This window comes from Neopelma chrysocephalum, unplaced genomic scaffold (assembly GCF_003984885.1).
Source record: "Neopelma chrysocephalum unplaced genomic scaffold, ASM398488v2 Primary Assembly neopelma1_329, whole genome shotgun sequence".
In the NCBI taxonomy this organism is placed as follows: domain Eukaryota; kingdom Metazoa; phylum Chordata; class Aves; order Passeriformes; family Pipridae; genus Neopelma; species Neopelma chrysocephalum.
In genome coordinates this window covers 943,330-964,914 of record NW_020897992.1, presented here as the reverse complement: position 1 = coordinate 964,914, position 21,585 = coordinate 943,330, and positions in this window count along the sequence as shown.

The following is a 21,585-nucleotide window of genomic DNA, read 5'->3' as shown; positions in this document are numbered from 1 at the left end:
CTCCAACCTGGCCTTGGACACTTCCAGGGATCCAGGGGCAGCCACAGTTTCTCTGGGAATTCTATTCCAGGGCCTCCCCACCCTCCCAGCCAGCAATTCCTTCCCAATATCCCATCTCTCCCTGTCCTCTGGCAGTGGGAAGCCATTCCCTGTGTCCTGTCCCTCCATCCCTCATCCCCAGTCCCTCTCCAGCTCTCCTGGAGCCCCTTTAGGGCCCTGAAAGGGGCTCTCAGGTCCCACTGGAACCCAAAATCTATCAGTTAATAAATCAAAATTCCCCTCAACCAATTGCTTTAGGTCACCTGTGCTCCTGGTGAGTTAAACCTATATTTTATTTGTAGATCTTGTGCAGTATTTGTTTCCCTGCTAAGGGCAATCACTTCCCACCAAATGAGCACATCTGCTCCTCTCCAAGCAAAACCCAGGAGCAGCTCAGAAACATCAGCATCAATCCCCTTCCCATTCCCAGCTGGGAACAAGACCACTCCACTCCAAGGAACTCCCTCCCTTTGGGACACAGGGAGCAAAAGGCAGCTGGGCCAGAGGAGCAGAAGAGATGGAGTTTAACTGAAGACACCAACAGGGGAGGGTGTGGAGGAGCCCAGAAGATCAGGGATTCATGTGTCTGTCCCAAACCCTGGCAGCTGGATGGCCATGGAGCCACCCAAGGATTGTTGGGAATAACACACAGTGAGGAAGAGCAGTATGTGGCTGGAGAAAGGGCAGCACTTTCTGGGACAACCATCCTTGTTCTGGCTCCTGGAGATTAGCACAGATGAGCTGGAGAAGTGGGAATGGACCACGGGGGATCAGGACCAACCAAGACCCCAAATCCTCTGACCCATCTCCAGAAAGGTCTGAGAGAATGGACAGAATGAGAACTAATTTGCACAGAAAGTGAGAAACTCATCTCCAGGGTGGGGGGTCTGCACCAACATGGAAGGGGTGGAAGGTGGAAGCCCAGAAGATCAGGGATTCATTTGTCTGTCCCAAACACCAATGGAGCCAACCAAGGATTGTTGGGAATAACACACCGTGAGGAAAAGCAGGACATGGCTGGAGAAAGGGCAGCACTTTCTGGGACAAACATCCTCGTTCTGGCTCCTGGAGATCAGCACAGCCCAGAGCAGGGGCAGGAATAAGCTGGAGAAGTGGGAATGGACCACGGGGGGATCAGGAGCACCCAAGACCCCAAATCCTCTGACCCATCTCCAGAAGGGTCTGGGAGAACGGGCTGAGCATGAGAACTAAACTGCATAGAAAGGAAGAAAGTGATCTCCAGGGTGGGGAAATTTATCTCCAAAAAGGTGTTCCCATGAATCCCAGGATTCAGGACACCCCTTCAGCTGTGCTGGAGCCAGGGCTGGGGATCATCCTTCCTTCCTTTTTTTCTCTCTCTGAATTCCCTTTTCCCCTCCTCCTTACTCAAACCCCACACACCAGAAGATCAGGAACTAATTTACACCAATTTCCACCCCGAGTCTGTCATTTACTAAGAAAACTTTGCAAGTCTTTCTGCACCCTCTGACTTTTGTAGCTCCTTTTCCAATCCACGAATCCTGGGTGCTCCCTTCCCTTTTGAGGTGGGGGACAGCTTGAAAAGCCTAAAAGCTACAAAATATCCTCACAGAATCCCAGAAGAGTTTGGGTTGGAAGGGACCTCAAAGCCCCATCATTCATCCTCACTCAGTGTCCCGAAATTCCTGGCCAGAAAAAGATCCATGGAAGGATTTCATGATTGACAAAAGCCACCACAACAACCTGCAGGACTTTTTACACCCCCCTGAGCTGCTGAACACCAAAATTAGCAGCAAAAACACACGTCCCCCCTTGGAATGTCCCTCTTGGCTTCGTGTACAGAGACATTAAAAGCAACCAGAAGGAGTTTTACAAACTCCTCCCAGCCCCTTGGTGCTCCTTCCCAGCTATTTGTTCAAAGGGCCTCAGGGCCACGGAATTCTCAGGGTGACTCAGGGAAGTAAATGTTGATTTACTGTGGAATCTCTCCCGTGGCTCCCTCCCCTCCGGCAAAGGCTCTGCCTTATTTGTTCTGCTGAGTAAAACAAAGTTATTCCCAGGTATGAAAGGAAAATTCACACTATTTTCTTAAACGCTCTTTTCTCATCCCTTGGTGCTCCACAGCTCCTGATCCCTCTCGTAGTTCAGGGCCCTCTTTACTCTCACAGGCTCTTCCATCCCATTCCTGGTTGGAATTGTGGCTCAGCCAGTGATTTTCCCTGCCTGGGAGATTCCTCTGGACAAGCTGCACCACAAAAGTGCAAAAATGCACCATTTTTAAAACTCTTCACGGGGAGCAGCGAAAATTAAATGAGTGAAATCGCAGAATCCTTAAGTTTGGAAAATACCTCCCAGGTCATGGAGTCCAACCACCCCCATGTCCCTCAAGTGCCACATCCACGTGGTCTCTGAAGACTTCCAGGGATGGGGACTCCACCCCTGCCCTGGGAAGTCCATTCCAGTGCTCGACAACCTTTCCCACGAAGAAATCTTTCCTAATGTCCAACCCTGGGGCGACTTGAGGCTGTTTCCTCTCTTCCATATGATTTAAAAGCATCAGTTTTCTGATTTTTCAGAAGTAATCCTGCACTGATCTCGAGATCAGAAGCGTCTCAGTGGGTGTTACACGGTGCAGGTGGAACCAGGGAAGTGAGGAGGGGAGAGCAGTGAAAAAACAACTCAATAACCACTGGCACCAACACAAGGGAAGCACAAATGAAATTACACCATCAAACACGACCATGGAAGGCAGGACCATGAGGATGGAAAGCGATGGAGGTGAAAAAAAACAGGATAATGCTGCCTCTGAGAGCAACAGCACAGAGAAGGATGTGGGAGTAATAAATGGATATATTGGATGTCTCCCTGGGTGATGTTATGGAACAGAGATGTCCTCACGTTCTTTGGTTCTGAAATCCCCCCCCCAGGCTCCCAAAACATTCCTGTGGCACCATTTGGTTCTAATGGATCAGCAGGAATTCCATCTCCTCACTGGTGTTGGGTATTGATCACCACCAATTTATCAATGTTTTAAATAAAGATCACAAGAAGTGACCAGTGGCTCATCTGGTCCCAGGGCCATCCCAGAGCCCCTGGCACAGGATTGTGTCCAGACACTTCTGGAACCTCTCTCACTGTGAATATATCAATATCTATGTCCCAAGTTATATCAAATGATCTCAACATATAAAAGAATAAAAACTACATCGATACGAGCTCTGCCAAGGACATCAATTAATTCTTTGGAAAGGATTTGTGACCATGAAACAGGTTATTCCTTCCAAGGAATAAATGAATTCTTTGGAAAGATTGTGACCTTGACACAGGTTATTCCTTCCAAGGAATAAATGAGTTCTTTGGGAATATTGTGACCTTGACACAGGTTTTTCCTTGCAAGGAATAAATGAATTCTTTGCAAAGATTGTGACCTTGACACGGGTTATTCCTTCCAAGGAATAAATGAGTTCTTTGGGAAGATTGTGACCTTGACACAGGTTATTCCTTCCAAGAGGAGCTGGGTTCCATATTTAACCTGCTGAGCTTGGAACTCTCCTCTGGCAAAGTGGACGCCTCAAAATTCTGGAATAAGAGATCTCTGGGGGTCTCTAGTCCACCTGCTCAGAGACAGACTCAGATTTGCCAGCAGCATCTTCATCTTATCCTTTTATATTTTACCCATGGTTGATCTGGATTCCACTAAAAATCGGTGAAGTTCCCAAAACACCAAGTTTTGGAGGAACCCCTGAAAATGGGATGTTTGCTCTCCAGGCCTGGCCCCAAGGCACCCTTCCCTCTGCTGGGCTTTGAGAGGGGACTCAGTGGGCCACATCTCCCCTTGCCATGGATGAATTAATCCCTTTTCCTTGCCTGCCACTCCCCCTGAACTCCAACAGCTCCTCCAAGGCTCAGAAGCAGAACACAACGAGCTGTCTGAATCACAAAGGGTTTTTTAATGCTTCCTTCACGTATTTTCCTACTAATCTTTGCAACCCCCCCACTCAACTGTTGGGGCACTGCAGGTATTGGACACCCTGACCTTTACAACCACTCATTTTTGACCACAATATAACACCCTGACCAAACTCTGCTCTCTCACAGAGGGGAAACCTGCCCAGTTAATTGTGAGGAAATTATTCTCTGGGAATAACTCGGCTGCAGGTGCTTGTTACAGGGGAGACATCAGAAAACACTAATTCCTTTTCAAAGAGGTAGAGAATTATAATTTCTGAGGGTGGCACTCTTTGAACGAGCTGCAGTGATGAAGTGTTGTGTCCCCAGGATGAGGAGAGGCCTCAAGGAGCTCTTCCAATTAGGAACAGATTATGTGTGAAGCATGAGGGCAACCCCACTTTATCTGGAGTGATGGGAGATCAAACACAGGCTATCAGTGCCTTCCAAACACAAACCAGAGGCTGCAAGTGTTGAGGGCTGATGATTAATCAGAGTCTAAGCTGGAATTTGCAATTACGAGTCTCTACTACAACAAGAGAAATTATAAACCTTTAAAGAGAACTTGGTGGAATCATCACAGGGGAGGCTCAGGTGGGACATGAGGAGGAATTTGTCCCTGGAAAGGGTGGTGAGGCCTTGGCAGGGGCTGCCCAGGGAGGTTTGGAGTGCCCAGCCCTGGAGGTGTCCCAGGAAGGCCTGGCCGTGGCACTCAGTGCTCTGGGCTGGGGGACAAGGGGGATCCATGGGCTGGGAGGGCTTTTCCAGCCTCAGGGATCCTGGGATTCTGGGATGCTTTAGGAGTGTTAAAGGCAGGGACTGTCACCAGGGACTCAAACACCCCCCCCCCTTGCCTTCCTGGGCACCTCCTCACTGTGAGAGCGTCCCAGCCCTGGCTCAGGCTCCAAAGCAATCCCAATTAATCAGAGGGAATATTTGTTAACTGTGTGTACACCAGGTGAACACATGGAATGTACACATGGCACAGGAAACAGGGCTGGAGGCTTTGTTTGGAAAGTTGAGCTCACAGACTTCACAAGTCCTGAGCAGCAGCTGCACGTGCTGGTGATTCCAAAGCCATGGGATGACTGGCCCCTGGATCCCTGGAAGTGTCCACGGCCAGGTTGGAGCAACCTGGGCTAATGGAAGGTGTCCCTGCCCATGGCAGGGGGTGGCACTGGATGGGCTTTGAGGTTCCTTCCAACCCAAACCATTCTGGGATTCCTCCACACACACAAACCCTTCCTTGTCTAAATCCATCCTGGGATTCTGGGATTCCTCCACACACACAAGCCCTTCCTTGTCTAAATCCACCCTTTCCTTGTGTGTTAATTTTTTAGGGAGGGTGATATTTGAGCTTCCTGACTATTGAACCCAGTCCTGCCTGAGCTGCCCAGGCCCTGCCCAGCCTGTCCTGCTCCTTCCCCATGGAAGGAGCTCTGTTGCTCTGCAGTTCAAGCCCTGGGCAGGGTGTGAGCCCATGGATTCTGGGCTCAGCTGCTCCCCTGGGCTTAATGAAGGTCATAAAATCCAGGGAGAGCCGTAAAATGTCCTTATTCCCATATCCAGGCTGCCTAATCCCCATCACTGGGGTGCCTTGGTAACCTGTTGTCCAGCTCAGCAGCAGGACGGGGGAAGAACAACTCTCTGGGGAAGAGAGTTATATTATTGGTCCTAAAACTTGTACAGTGAGAACAAAAATAAAAAAAAGATCCCTCAAGGCTTTTCTGTGGGATAATTAATCTTCCTGGAAGACTGTGTTGATAAAAAAGTAAGTCCCACAGAGCTACTCTTCAAGGTCTCCTCTGCCCAAATCCAGCTGCTTCCTGAAGGTGAACGCTCAAAAATATGCATAATTCACACACTCCCCTTGTTTATCCACCTCACTGTCGCTCAGCACATTCCCTTCCTCCCCCTGAACATCTTCTCAGACTCCAAAAGCCTCCAAAAGCAAACATGAATTAAAAAAACAACACACCAAGATCATAAAAATCCCAATGTCTTCTGTGCTGGGTGTGAAGTATCCAGGAAGATGCCAACAGAATAGATAGAAAAATAGCAGGAGGTGGTGTTTGCACTTGTTTTGTGTCATAGGAAAAAAAATCATGGAATTTTAAAGTTGGAAAAGACCTCTAAGATCCTCAAGTGCAACCATTAAACCATCACTAACCCACGTCCCCAGGTGCCACATCCACAGGTTTTTTGAACGCTCCCAGGGATGGTGAGCCCAGAAATTCCCTCTTTCCAGCAGTTTTCCCTCTTCCCAGCAATTCCCTCTTCCCAGCAGAGGTCATGTCAAAGCAGAACAGGTTGGAAAGAGCTGCCAAGGTCAGAGCTGTGCAGCCGATTGCACCGTAATTCCAGAGTTCACAGAATCCCAGGATTGCCAAGGACTGAACTCTTCACCAAGAGGGGAATTCATCCTGAGTTGGTTCAGACAGCACAGAAACTCAAGGAGGGGAGGAGGAAGCCCAGGCTAAAAGCTGTTGGTGCCACAGTGTCACCACCAGGGTCAGCACCAAAAGCACAAGGACCAGGAAAGTCCCAGAGGGGCTGGGCTGGGATGAGCCCCAAACCTCCCCATTGCTGTGAGCCAGGGAGGAAACTTGCTCAGACAGACACCAATTTACCATGTAAATCAGAATAAAACCCTAGAGAGGCTGCACTCCGACCATAAATGAGAGATTCAGGCTCGTTGGATGCAGAGAACTTCTCATGGTGACTCCAAAAATCCACTTTCGAGCCCTGCTGTGACACACCCCCCGACAGAAACCTGTGGCCACACCCTCAGCTCATTCAAAATAACACTGTAAACTGAAAAACACGAGGCCTTGGCCCTTGAACTTGTGTGCTGAGGACCTGTTAGAAAACATCACCAAAACATCCCTGTCACTCAGTGATCTCCCACCTCAATTCCCTTCCTGGCGGCCTCTCCCCGACCTTAACGAGCCATTTCCAAAGGGGCTGGAATTAATGGCACCTCTTGAACAATCCTTTGCTGTTTGCTGCCTGTATTTGGGTTGGAAGGGACCTCAAAGCCCAAGATGGGCTTTAAGATCCCTTCCAAGCCAAACCATTCCATGATTTTCTGACACTGCAATGCTGCCAGGACAGAGTTTTCCCCACTCCTGCTGGGACTGAGGTTAAAAAACCAACCCTGGAGAGCAACCAGAAAATGTTCTGATAAGGTCTGAACTCCAGGCCACAAAATAAATCCATTCTTTACTGAATCCCCCTTGTTTCCATAGAACTGTGGTGCTACACGACCTCCTGTGTCATGGTGAGCAAAATCAGCTCCCAGAACAATAATACACCTAAAAAACACGTGGATCTGCCAGGAGAGACAGACAAGAGCGTGATTAAATGGAAATGTTTCACCTCTGAATGCTGCAGCGGAGAAATTCCTGCTGAAAGATGCCTGGAGAGATGCGTGCCAATGATTTTATTCCTGTTTTCATGGGAGAAAAAAAACAGAGAAGAGGCAGGAAAGAGCCCCCAACAAGGTTAAAGAAAAGCTCTCATTTGAAGATACTCAAAAGAAATCACTGGGCTTGTTCATCAAAAGGAAAAAAACAACTGAGAGGGAATGTTATAAACATGTAAAGCACTTTTATGAAGAGTGAAAACTGCTTTAATCTCATGAAGAAAGGCACGGGAAGAAGGAGCAGTTGGAAGCTAAACCCAGGGAAATTAAAACTGGAAAAAGGACATTTTTTTTTTTTTAACAAAGAAAGAATAATAATCACTGGAATGGACTGGAATGGAATTTTTCTTTACCACAAAAAAACAACACCCTGTCCCTCCACACGGTGGGTTTGGGGGAGCAGCTCCAGAGGTGCAGGAGAGCAGGAAGGGATGTTCTTCAGGAGGGGAAAAACGCCAACGTGGCTTTAAATATTAAGTGCGTCCTTTAGGAAAACATCCCAAGAAATGGCTTTGTTAATATGGTTATTTTGGGACATTCCTCTAAAAATCCGCAGCGGGTGGGAAAAATCCCAAGGTGTGGGAATTGTTACGGGAGGACACAGGGAACCGGAGAGAGGAAGAACAAGAGGGGGAAAAAGATGAACAGGAAGTGTTTTCCAAGTTCAGGCCTCTTTTTGGGGAGATGCCACCACCAGTGAGCTGGGCTGGGTCGGTCCCACCAGCAGCAGGATGGGATTTTTCTATGGGAAAGTTGGGATAGGGTGTGAAATGGGCAGGAGGCAAATGCGGGATGAGAGAAAGGGGCCTCAGATTGCATCTGGAGACATTTAGGTTGGAAATTAGGACCAATTTCATCACAGAAAAGTTGTAAATCATTGGAACAGGGTGCTCAGGGAAGTGATGGAGTCGTTATCCTTGGAAGAGCTCAAAAAACTGGGATGGGGCATTTGGGGACGTGGTTTAACGGTGACCGTGGTGGTGCCGGTTGATGGTTGGACTTGGCAACCTTGGAGGTCTTTTCCAACCTGAACGATTTTGACATTCCATGAAATGCTCTCCAGGCTCTCTGAAACTTCCCACACGTTCATCCAGGGAGCACAAAGAGCCAAAGGAAAAAAAAACAGGAATGATTTGTGGCTGGGAATATCCCTGTCCACATCAGTCCCTCTTCGCACTCCGGTCTCACCTCTGCTTTTAGGGCTGAAGGGGGGTGGAAACCAAGTGCTCCCAGGTCCAAGGACAGGCAGGAAATCCAGGAAAGGAGAACCAAAAGCTCTGGAGGCGCCAGTGGATAAAGCAGCAATGGCAATTCCCACCATGAGAAATAAAAATCTGATTTTTTTTACCTATTCAAGATATTCAAGCCCCAGACTGGGACTGAGTATCAGGGACCTTTTCGGCCTGATAAGGGAAATATAAAAATTCCTAAAAATTAAAATCTTTTGGGGCCACATGAGAATTTTGCACGCAGGGGTTTCTCTTCTCTCTTTTTGAGCTAAGAACAAAGGAAGATCCATCATTTTTGACAGAAGATGTCCAGTGGCCAACTGGAAAGAAGGGAAAGCCCCTTTTCAGAGGAAAGAAACCTTTTTAGGCAAAAAAAAAAATATATATATATTAAGCTTATCTGAAAAGGGTGGGGATTTTGTGAAACTGTAAAATGTGTGGAATTTAAACCAAAGGGGTCTTTCCCATTGGGAAGACCCAACACCTTGAATAAATTCTTCCTTGTTTCTTTGTTCCCTGAGTTTTTTATGCCATCTTTCTAAATTGAAAAAGAGGGATATTTCCCACCCCATAAATGCCCAGGTGCGTGGGCAATGGATCGTTAAAGAGGTGCCATTAATTACAGACCCTTTGGAAATGGCCCATTAAGGTCAGTGAGGGGCCACCAGGAAGATAATTTAGATCATTGAGTTCAAGAGCCCAGACATCTTATTTTTTTCAACTGAAAAAGTTATTTTAAAAATCTCTACTTTGTTTCTAAAATGTCTATAAAATTCAGGATCCGCAGCAATAACATTATTTCAACTTTGTTTAAACTCTTTCAGTCACGGGAAATTTGCATTTCCAGTCGTTACCAATTTCTGTTTCACTGATTTTTAGCGAAGCAGAAAGAAGCCTCCTTTAAAAATAATAATAAAATAAAAGCTGCTCCCGAGCCTCTATTTTCCAAAATGCCTTTTTCTCCTCTAAAGCACATGAGATTTAATGATGTCATCCAGACTAATGGCACAAGAAGAATTAGCAGGGAGTGATACTGGAGGGGGGAAATGCAGGAATGATGAGAGAAATTTAATTAGACTTGAAAAAGTTAATGAGAAGTTGTGTATAATACGTGAAAAAAAAAAAAAAAAAGCAGCCAGGACTGCAGGAAGCACAAGAGGCGTCTCATCCCAGATTTTGCTGCTGACTAATTATAAAAGTAATTAAAATGGTGTTTGCACAAAGCCCCCACCCCGAGGAGAGGACAATGGGAGACGTGAGGGATAAATGGGGAAGGGTTTAAAGCACAGGAATTAATCTCCAAGTGAGAGTGAAGGATCCCTCTTTCCAACAAATCTGAGTTAATTGCTGCCCCATTTCCAGCCCAGCTCTTGCACTGGAAGAGATGTTTAACTCTGCTGGTGGTGGGGGGGTTGAGAGCTCACAAGACACTCCCTGAAATTGCTTCAGGGGAAAAAAATATGGAAAAAAAACTGAGTTAAACTGCTAAAATACAGCAGGAACTTCCAGGGAGAAAAAAACCCATAAATTTGGAAGAGTTGCTACACTGGGAGGGTGTAGAATCATGGAATCATTGAGGCTGGAAAAGACCTGTAAGATCACAGAATCCCAGGATCCCTGAGGTTGGAAAAGCCCTCCCAGCCCATGGATCCCCCCTGTGCCCAATGCCCACCTTGTCCCAGGTAATGATGATCCACACCCCGTATCTGCTGGAAAAAGGATGGATTTCTTCCTCCAGACTTTCAGAGACAGCGTCTCCAAAGCCTCCAAGCAAAGCCTTCAGTATCCTTGTGACAGAGTTCATTTTTCTTTGGAATCACCTCCAGCCTTTCTTCCTGAAATTTAAGCATTTCATTTCTTGCCCTGGAATTCGTGAGCATCCAACAGCCTTTTATGACCTTGAAAGCTGTTTCCTTTGCCCACCTGCCTTCTTTTGGTTTGAAAGCCCTACTTTGCTCTTTCCTTGTAGTCCATAAACGTGGGGTTTTTTCTGATTTGGGATTATTTTGGATTCAGCCTTGCTGCCTGTATCCCCCACTGCCAGCGAGGACTGCTGGGAATGCTGCAGTTCTCCCTTCCCAAGGGGCACAGAGAGTTACTTTCCCACCTTTGGAGTCTCTGCAGTGACCGAGACATTCCAGGGGCTGTTTGGCATCTCTGCAACAACATTTCATTTCCAATCCATGTTTAGTTTGGGACTCACAGTCAATGTCCTGCACTCACTCAATGGCTCTTCTCCCTGTGTTCCTGCAACATGCTGGTTCTTTTTCAGTGGGATATCCTGCAGTTTTCCATGCTGGATAACAATTATTCTTTCAACAGTCCTCTTTTTTTTTTTCCCTTGCAGTATGTAGGATTAAATCTCTGCTGAGTAAAAGGTTGTTTCCTGCTTTCAAAACAAGTCTATTCCCAAACTTCTCCAATGCAGGAGTTGGACTTGATGATCCTGATGGACAGGACACAGGGAATGGCTTCCCACTGCCAGAGGGCAGGGAGAGATGGGATATTGGGAAGGAATTCCTGGCTGGGAGGGTGGGGAGGCCCTGGAATAGAATTCCCAGAGAAGCTGTGGCTGCCCCTGGATCCCTGGAAGTGTCCAAGGCCAGGTTGGACAGGGCTTGGAGTGACCCAGGCTAGTGGAAGGTGGGACTGAATGAGCTTTAAGGTCCCTCCCAACCCAACCCATCCCATGTCTCTCCCAGAATACTGGAGCTATTAATAAACTCAGTCCTTAGAGTGAACACTGAGTAATTTGGTTATATTTTGTTTTTTCCCCTGTCTGCTCGTTTGAACACTCCAGTGTGTCCCAGGGGCTGGATCCCTGCAGGCAGGAACAGCAGCCCTTAGAAAGGAGATGGATTTAAATGTTTGCTGTGCTCCCCACAACTGGGTTTTCATCCTGGTCCTCATGGTCCTCCCTGGGTTTGTTGCTTATTCAAAGGAGGCTCATCTCGAGTGAGTATTAATCTGTTTTTAATTGCGGTGTCTGAAATGATTTAACGTCTGCCAGCGATGTCTGAGACATAAAATTCAGATGTTTAAAATGTGATTCACAAGGAACAGAGAAGGTTTTACTGTCTCAGAACATCTCAGTGTTCCTGGCACCCTGCCCAGCACTAATGCCTATCTCCTGCAAACAAACGCTGAGAGGACTTTTTAATTCCAGCCTCCTCATGAAATAGAGGTCTCTTCAAGTCAGGCTTGGCAGAATTTCCTCATCTCAGTTAATTTTTCATGTTTAGTTTGGAGGTGCTGAAAGGAGAGGAAAAGAACCCCGGAGGCACAGGAGGCGCCGAGTCCTGGCGAGTTCAGAGCTGTGACAACCAAGGGTCCAACGGGGAAACGTTCAAAGGGAACAGGGAACGGGATCGGGAACAGGATCAGAAAAGACTTGCTGAGTCACAGAGTTCAACCTGCTCAGCCACAGCAGAGATGTGCCTCTCTCCAGTCAACAGAGAGACCTCAGCTGCCTGAGCCCAGAAACACTTGGGATCCTAAAAACCTCCTAAAAGCAGAGTGAGGGAGCGTGTTTGTGGGATCATTGATGTATTTTGCATTAAGGTGGTATCACCACATCAACATCACTCCTTCCTTCACCCAAAGCCTGTGTTCTTCCTTCCCTCTATCCATGCATTTGGGGCATCTCCTCAGCTGGGCTGTCCTTCCCTTGGGATGGTCCCCATCAGCTCCACACATCCCTTTGCCCACTTTAATCTGATTTGCCCACTCTCCCCAATCACTGAAAATCCAGGTTTCACCCCCCCCCCCCCACCTCCCCCTCCCCCCCCCCCCCTGTCCCCCACTCCTCCCACCCCCATGGCCATCCTTCTCTTCTCCTTGCAGCTCTTCCCTCTCTCCTCCCCACCTTGGCTCCTCTGTCTCTTCACTTCCCCTTCTCCTTTGCTTTTGAACAGCTCTGTGTTTTCATTCCCATTCCATGGAATGGGAATGGTCCTCCAGCCACCCACTGCCTTCCACCTCCCATCCCACCATCTTCTCTTGCTGTTTTAGACAAAGTTCCTTCATTTCTCTTGCAGACCCTCCTCCTTATCCCTGGCACAGTCCTTTGTGTCTCCATGTGCCCTCTGGGATCACCAGCTCCATCCCCTTCCTCAGCACCTCCAGTGACATTTTCCCACCTATTTTCCACCTAAAACCCAAGTCAGGAGTAGCTGTGGAGCAGCTGTAATGCAGGGACCAGCAACAGGCCACTTGTTCTCAAGGGCCACGTGGTTTCTGGGGATGGATGGAATGAAGAACCACCTCTTTTGGGGTGCTCAGAGCTCCTGCTCCTCATCCAAGGAGGAGGAGAAAGTCCCCCAGGTGGGATGTTGCTTGGACACCTCCTGGGACTCCCCTGCAAAGGACAAAGAGGGAGAAAAAACAGGAGCAGTGGGTGATCCAGAAAGAAGGAAATCCCAGAAAAGAGGCCAAGTCTGCTCTAGGAGCTCCTGGTGTTTTTGGTGATTTAACACCTTAAGTTTCCTGCCTGTGCTCGGGGTGAAGCTCTGGGAAAGACTGGAAATGGGAACAAAGGGATGAGCTCAGGCTCCTGCAGCAGAGCCCGGGCAAAAGGGACCCCCCTGAAGGGCTGGGTTTGGGTGTGAATCCACATCCTGGGACGGAGTGGGGATGTTTATGTGGAAAAACCAGGAGCTGAGAAGCCCCATAAATTAATGGAGAAGCATCACAGTGATTGGACAAAATTAGAAAGGAGTTTTTTCATTACCACCTACTGAGGAATAAAAGAGCACGTCTGCTCCAAAAAGAGGGGGATGAGCAGGCACCACGTACTTTCCTGCTGGACAGACTGTCATCTCCTTACTTCTTAAAGCTGTCAGACACTTTTGGGTTCCCTTTTAGGCAGAATTAATGGCAGCTTCCCCTGCAATGCCTGTTTTTCCCTTGTTCTATAAAATATGGAAGAACCAACCCTGCCTGTTGTTGTCTGTGTGCTCCTAACAGTCATTAATAAATAAACCCCTGTAAGATGTCAGGGACGTTTAGAAGATAAAAAAAAAAAACACTCTGTTGTTTTTCTCTGTGTTTGGAATCTGTGCCACATCAAGGCACTGCAGTTTCAGTGGGAAGCTGGTCCCTTTTCCAGGGCTTTGTGGATGAGTGTGGAATTCTCCAGCGCTGAGGAACAAAAGCCGGAGCCGTGTTTTCACCCAGGAATTCAGAAGTTGGAGGCAAAAAGTTTAGTTGAGGTTCAGAAATACAATTTTTTTGATAGAGAAGGAGGTCGGTGCAGCCTTGACAAGGTGGGAACCGGGCAGGGGTTGGACTCTGGGAGGGCTTTTCCAGCCTCAGTGCTTCTGGGATTCTCCAAGTTTGCTGGGAGCTCATTCCCTGCCTGACCTTAGTTGCACATCTGAGAGGAGATGCTGAGCTCTCAGATGCTGAGATGGTTCAGAGCTGGAACTGTTTGGGTCAGAGATGCCCAGCTTTGCTCCTGAAGGAGAAGTTGCCTTGGGCCATGAGAGCTTCCCATGGTCCTGCAGCCACACAAGGGACACAAGGACACCTCAGACCCTTCCAGAAGATTCCCAAAGGAGAGCTGCAGTGTGCTCAGACCATTCCCATGTGGGGCCAGCAGGTCAGTGGTGCCATAAAATACCCCACCCCACCCCTCAGAAAGAGGGGGTTGCCCCCTTTGCTCCTGTTGCTGAGCTGAGCTCGGGGGGTTTAGGAACCAGGAGGCCTCATTTCATCACCCCCATTACAGAATTCCCAAGGGACCACCACAGAGCCATTTCCTCTCTTTGCACCTTTGGGAAACAAAGTTAATAAAGTGAGGAGTCTGCTCTGTGCTGGGGCACAAACACATCCAGAACGAGCCCTGACAGACACAGACATTCCTCACCCCCCACCCCCCTGGATACAGAACCTTTGTTATTTATAAACCACAAAAAACCTGATGGAAACAACTAAGCCACGTTCCTTATCAACAAATATACCTTGAATATATGAGTTAGAGGTGCCTCTGCAGCCATGTTTTAAGGGTCAGTGACATCAGATGGAGCCTTGGCCAGTCTTGCAACCACCACGGGGTCACTGCAGTGAAGAAACTACTTCCAACTTTTCTGTGAGCCCAACAGCAGCAAGAGGAGCGCAGAAGAAAGTCTGAGTTATTAATCTAATAGCTCTTGCCTGCTTTTCAGTCTATCAGCCTTAGAAATATTAGCAATTCGTTCCAACAATCACCAGGAGAAGCATTTCTGCCTCTGTCCTGCTCCACCTTTGGGCTGGAGCTCATCAATCCCACCCGGCAAAGAAATGTCACAGTGAAGGATTCAAGGCTTTCTCTGCACCAAGCCCGTGTTTTCCTGGCTCAGATGGAGAGGCCAGCACTGCTCCCACATGTCCACGGGCCAGGCTGAGTCTGGGGAAAGGCTGGAGCTGTCAGGGGTGAAGGATGAGCTGCGCTCGGTGCAGCAGAAGTCAAAACGAGAGGAGCTGAGCGGTGCCCAGTGATGGATGTGGGCAGGGAAATGGGCTGCCCAGAGAGAAAACCCACCAAGGAGCTCAGTGACCTTCTCCTGAGCTGCTTCCCACCTTCCACAGGCGTTGCCCTCTCAGAACATTTTCCTTCCCAGACCCAGGATTTGAGACGCTGCCTGAAACCTCCCTGGGCTCGGGAAAGGAGTGCTGGGGGTGCCAGACCCTTCAGGCTCTGGATCATTCTCCTCCTTCACCAAAACCACGAGCACAGATCTTGACCTTAAACCCAGAAGAACATTGCTTGATTGTGCCCAGAGAACTCCCCCCCAGGAGCTGGAACAGGAGCTGGAGGCACAGCTGGGCAGCCAAGGGGTGAAGGGCAGACGCTGCTCAGACGGGATTTTACACGGACAGAGGGACAGGACAAGGGGGAAGGGGTGTAAAATGAGAGAGGAGAGATTTAGATGGGATAGTGGGAAGGAATTCCTGGCTGGGAGGGTGGGGAGGCCCTGGAATAGAATTCCCAGAGAAGCTGGGGCTGCCCCTGGATCCCTGGAAGTGTCCAAGGCCAGGTTGGAGCCACCTGGGCTGGTGGAAGGTGTCCCTGCCCATGGCATTGAAGATGATCTTGAAGGTTCCTTCCAACCCAACCCATTCCATGATCCAGAGTGTACAAATCCAAGGATCACACCCCACCCTATCAGCCAGTGCCAGCTGTCCCCAGATTCCTGAAGTGTCCAGGTGACAGCAACTCCCCACCAGGGCTGGGGAGTCACTGGAAGGACCCCAAACTCCTCAGGGCCCCAGAGGGGTGGCACTGCAGGGGCACGGGACAAACTCCACTCCTTCCCTGCATGGAAAGCACAGACCCACCTACTCGGCTGCTGAGTCCCATTTTTCCTGGCATTCCTCCTCCTTTTCTTTTCAGTGCCCATCTCACATGTGAAAAAAACAAATCCAGATCACCTTTATCCCCCTTGAAGACATCACATTCCAACTCTGCTCTTACTTCCAGTGCATGAAATCCCACCCAATTCCAAGAAGAGAACTTCTCCTCTGGATTTTAAATTAAGATCTTGGAAACATCCTTCCAAAATAAAAGTTTATCACTGCACCAAATTCTGCCTCTCCCACGCCCCTGGTTAAGAGTCACCATCACTTCTGCTTCCACCATATATATATATAAAAATATCTATATTCCAACCCAAACCATTCCATGATTCCACAATGATGCCAAATCTGAATTCACATGGAGTCACCTCTGCCTGTAACCAAGGCAGGAATGTGGCCCCCAGCTGGTTAAAAATACATGTGGAGATGGTTTGATACGACCTGAGCCTCTCCTCTGATTAAAAACAAAACTCAAATCGATCCCTTTCCAAACAAAAGGTTCGACCAGTTCCTCTCCCAGCTGGGAAAGGCAGAGCAGCACCTGCAACGGTGACACCAGAAAATTCAATTACTGCATCTCCTAATTGAATTAGTAGCTGGGTCATAATGATTAAAAGAGGCTAATTTAGTACAGAAAGAAAAAAATCTGAACTCTTTTGATTTCATTGTGGGTAATTCCAGAAAAAGAGGCAAAAAAGAGACTGTTAAAAGGAGCAAGAGGGGGAGGTTGGGGTATTGGTGCAGCACCTGCCCTCCTGCCCAGACACTCTGTTCCCTGGGAATCTCCAGGGATGATTCCCCCCAGCAGGAACCCAACATTCCTGTTCTTTCCCAGGGCTCTGTAGCACTCCCAGTAAATAAATCACCACCACAGCTCTGCTGCTCCCAAACCCAACACCCTCCCTCCTCCCTCCTTCACTTTCCAACAGACCTCGTGAGATTATCCCAAGGCAAACCATCTGCCAAACCCCAGAACATTGTGTTCGCCTCCTGTCAGTCACTTCCAACAAAACTGCTCTGGATGTCACTCCTTCCAATCTTCCAGGTGTTCTCTGGAAGGAGTCACCCCTTCCCTGTGGCCAATTCCATGCAAACAAGCTCCAACGGCACCCACATTTTAATTTCTGCTGCAAACAAACAAACAAACAATTCCAAATCCCTGCAAAATGGAACGTTCCACCTTCCAAAAGAGAGGTTTCATCTTCCAAAAGAGAGCATATTACGTAATTAATTTAACATTAACGAACCTCAACGCACGCGAAGTTTGGCGACTGCACGAGGTTTATGGAACCCCCCTGAAAAATTCAACTCCCAGATTAAACAGAGCTTTGATAGAATTTACAGCTGGAACTCGACTGTGGCAAGTCCTGTTTTGTGCTTTGCAGCCTGAGCTGATACCTCGGTGTCGCTGGTTTATAAAAATAAATCATTAACTCCGCGGAAATCATTAAAATATGGGCAATTACAACCCTCAAGGCAGCACTGAGGGAAAAATAGAGCAGAAAAGAGAACTGTAATTATGGCATTTCCTTTGCTGTCCCCAAGCCCCAGATATCACATTTCTTCCCCTTTTATCTCCACTTTAATGGGCAAGAGTTGCTCGAGGAGTGTAAACACATTTTGGGCCTTGTCACCAGCAGGGCCTGGAGGAGCCAGAGGACCCTCAGCACTGGGAAAATCCACTGGGAGCACAGGAAATTCAGCTCTTTGACTGAGCTCACACAGCTTGTGCCAGGGATGCACCAGGAGCAGTTTCCTTGGACCTGCTCCATGGAGGAATCGTGTCCACGGACAAGGGGCACCATCAGCTCAGCCTGGAGCAAAGGAGGCTCAGGGGGGACCTTCTGGCTCTGCAACCCCCTGACAGGAGGGGGGAGACAGGAGGGGTCTGTTCTCCCAGGGAACAAGGGACAGGAGGAGAGGGAATGGCCTCAGGCTGTGCCAGGGGAGATGGAGGTTGGATATTGGGGAAAATTCCCTCCTGGAAAGGGCTGTCCAGCCCTGGCACAGGGGGGAGTCCCCATCCCTGGGGGGATTTCCAAGCCCTGTGGATGTGGCACTCGGGGACATGGCCTGGGTGGCCTTGGCAGTGCTGGTTGGGCTCAACGAAGGTTTTTCCAACCCAAACAATTCCCTGGTTCTGTGATCACACACCTTCAGCTTCCAAATCCTTTCCCCCTCAGGCTGAGGGGGAAAACCCTTTACCCTCCCCTCTCCTTCCCCCCCAACTGGGCCACTCCCTCCCCGGGCAAAGCTCCTCCTGTGTTTCCATGTTTGAGATGGTCCAGGAGAGCCCAGAGCAGAGCAGGAAAGGCCCAGGAATTTGGCTGAGAAGAAACTTCTGGGCTTCAATTTTTGTGTCTTTGCCCGTTGCCACTTCTCCCTGTCAGAAGGTTCCACATCCAGCAAACTGTCCAGGGTCTGTCCAAACACACTGGAACAGAAAATCCAAGGACTGAAGAAGTTAATTCCGTTGAGAGCACACTGGGAATTGAATTTTGGAAGAACTCTGGAGACCAGCTCCATCCACCTGAGCCTTGTCCTTGTAAAGCTATTTATCCTCCTTCCTTAAAATTAAGTTCTAAAACAGTCCCTAATAACTATGGGATTAGATTTGGTTCATAAAGGCTTCTTCACTTTCAGAAAGATCCCATAAATCACGATACCTAATAAGTACTTAATTTTATTTTATTTTTTGCCTGGGATCCTGAGGCTGTTCCTTCTTTTCCTACAGTTTGCACTGATCACAACGATGGAAAATGTGCATATCCACACACACACACACTCATATTCCACAGCCAAAGGAATAAAAGGATGTCTTCTCCTGCTCATCCCAGTGCTGAATTCCCAGAATACTCGAGCCAATCTCACAGAACACACGAGGCACAAAAAGAAATTAAAACGCACAAAAAGAAATTAAAGCACACAAAAATAAATTAAATCAAAGACAACTCAGGACATGTGTTATTTCCAGGCAAACAACAGCAAGCCAAACAACCCCGTTGCTGTGCAGTGGATTTAAAAGCAGCCTTTGAATCCATGAAAGCCTCAAAGTCCCTGCTCAATTAGACAAGGGACCTGAGGAGAGGGGGCTCATCTCTTGCATAACCCCCACGTTCTCAGGGAGCCTGTTTGCTCTGCTGTGTTCAAACAGTGCCCAGCCAGGCTCTGGAAAACATAATTTCATAAAAAACGAGCTCCATAACTAACCAACCACCCCAGGCTGCAGGGAAAGCAGGAGCAGAGCCCTCGGGACACCGGGATGGAGCCCGGGATGGAGACACCCCACCCATGGAACTCCCTGAGCTGGAAAGGACCCCCAAGGACCATCCATCCAACCCCTGGTCCTGCCCAGGACCCCCCAACAATCCCACCCTGTCCCTCAGAGCATTGTCCAAACCCTCCTGGAGCTCTGGCAGCCTCGGGGCTTTCTTATTATTATTCTTATTACTGTTCAAAGATTGTCACAGCCGCCAAAAGAAAATCCTCTGGCAGCAAAGAAACCCCAAAAAACCTTCCCCTGAAAGTCATCCAAGCAGAAAATTCCCTGATGTGACCTCCTGGCACTCCATGGCAACGTTTTCTCTCTCACACATCACTCACTGCTGCTTCTCTAAGGTGCTGCTGGGCAGCATCTTCCCTTCTCCCAGTTTTTTTCCCACTCATTCCAGTTCCCTTGCTGCTCCTCAGGGATGGCAGGGAAGGTGCCTGAGCCACTGCCACCAGTTGTGACAACAAAGAGAACACCTGCAGGTCCCACAGCACCTCCAACCCTGCTGCTCTTGGGGATAGAACAGAGTCCCAAAGTTCAAGGATGATGAATCCCTGAGGATCACCACAAGTATTTAAACTGTGTCAAGGCTGAGAAACCAAGTGTAGGAGCTGACAGATCTCACTGCTGCACAAACAGCTCCCTCAGATCACAGATGCCAACAAGGGGGTAGGAGAAGGTGAGAGGTGACACTTAAATCTCACCCAACTGCACTGGAATCTTTGATATTTGGTAATTATACATTTTTCTGTAAGGAAATGTTCACCCATCTCACAGACTCTGAGCCCTCAGCGTGGGAAAGGTCTCCATCCATCCCCCAGAATCATGAGATTCGGGTCAGAAGGGACTGGTGGAGGTCTCCCTCAAAGCAAGGCCAGCTTTGAAGTCGGATCTAATTTGGAAATAAGGTCAGGCTGCTCAGGGCCTGGTCCAGGGGAGTCCTGATCTCTGAGGCTGGAGATCAAACACCCTCTGTGAGCCCCTGGTTCAGCCTGTCCACTGCCATGGTCCCTTTTATTCTCCTAATATCTGATCAGCACTTCCCTTCTCAGAACCTGTGTCCCCTGCAGCTCATCCTGTCCCTGTTCAACTCCAAGGATTTATCCAGCAGGACCCCCAGGTCCTTCCTTCCAGCTGACCAGTCCCCAGTCTCTACTGGTGCCTGGGGCTGTCCCTCCCCAGCAGCTCCAAGGCACAAGAACTAGTCATGGAATTACAGAATCCCTGAATGGTTTGGGTTGGGAGGGACCTCAAAACCCATCCAGTGCCACCCCTGCCATGGGCAGGGACACCTTCCACCAGCCCAGGTTGCTCCAACCTGGCCTTGGACACTTCCAGGGATCCAGGGGCAGCCACAGCTTCTCTGGGAATTCTATTCCAGGGCCTCCCCACCCTCCCAGCCAGGAATTCCTTCCCAATATCCCATCTCTCCCTGCCCTCTGGCAGTGGGAAGCCTTTGTCTGTCGCTCCAGGCCTTTGTCCAAAGTCTCCATCTTTCCACAGGTTCCCTCCAGGCATTGGAAGGCACAATCACACTCATAATTCACATCTTTGCCCAGAGAAGCTGTGGCTGCCCCTGGATCCCTGGAAGTGTCCAAGGCCAGGTTGGAGCACCCTGGGCTGGTGGAAGGTGTCCCTGCCCATGGCAGGGGTGGCACTGAATGGGCTTTAAGGTTCCCAACCAAACCTTTCCATGATTTTATGACATGACAACCTGCCCCTGACACCCTGTGTTCAGGCTGGAAGCTCCTCAGCCCTCTCCTGTGTGTGCTAAGAAAGAAAATGAAACAAGGGAAGTAATCCCTATATTCCAAAGAAGTCCTATACAAATTCCTTATTGCTCAGGGATGGTTCTCCACTATGTCAGTCTGCAGCCCTGCAAACATCCCTTATTCCTCAGCAGCTTCTCCCCTTCAGCAATACAAAGCAAAATGGCTGCAGTTAAAACATTCCCCTTGCAGCTTTTCCTAAGGGCACCATCCTTGGATACAACCCCTCAAGCCAGAGGCATCACATCCTTTGAGCTAAACCCTCTGGGAGCAAAAACCCTCCTCCTGTGGATCCATCCCAGCCAGGATTGCTTTGGAAAACTGCTCCCTGCACAGGGCAAACAGGAGGGACACGACCAAGAAGGAAATAACTCACATTAATGCTCCTGCCTGCAGGGAATGGCTTCCCAAGAATCGCTCCTGGAGGCAGATTCATCAAACCCCAACACCCTCAGAACCCAAGTCACTCACATGAAGGTGTTCAGTGCTGTTTGAGCCATGGAAAAACCCCTGTAGGATCCAACCTGGAGCAGATTTATCAAACCCCAACACCCTCAGAACCCCAGTTGCTCACATGAAGGTGTTCAGTGC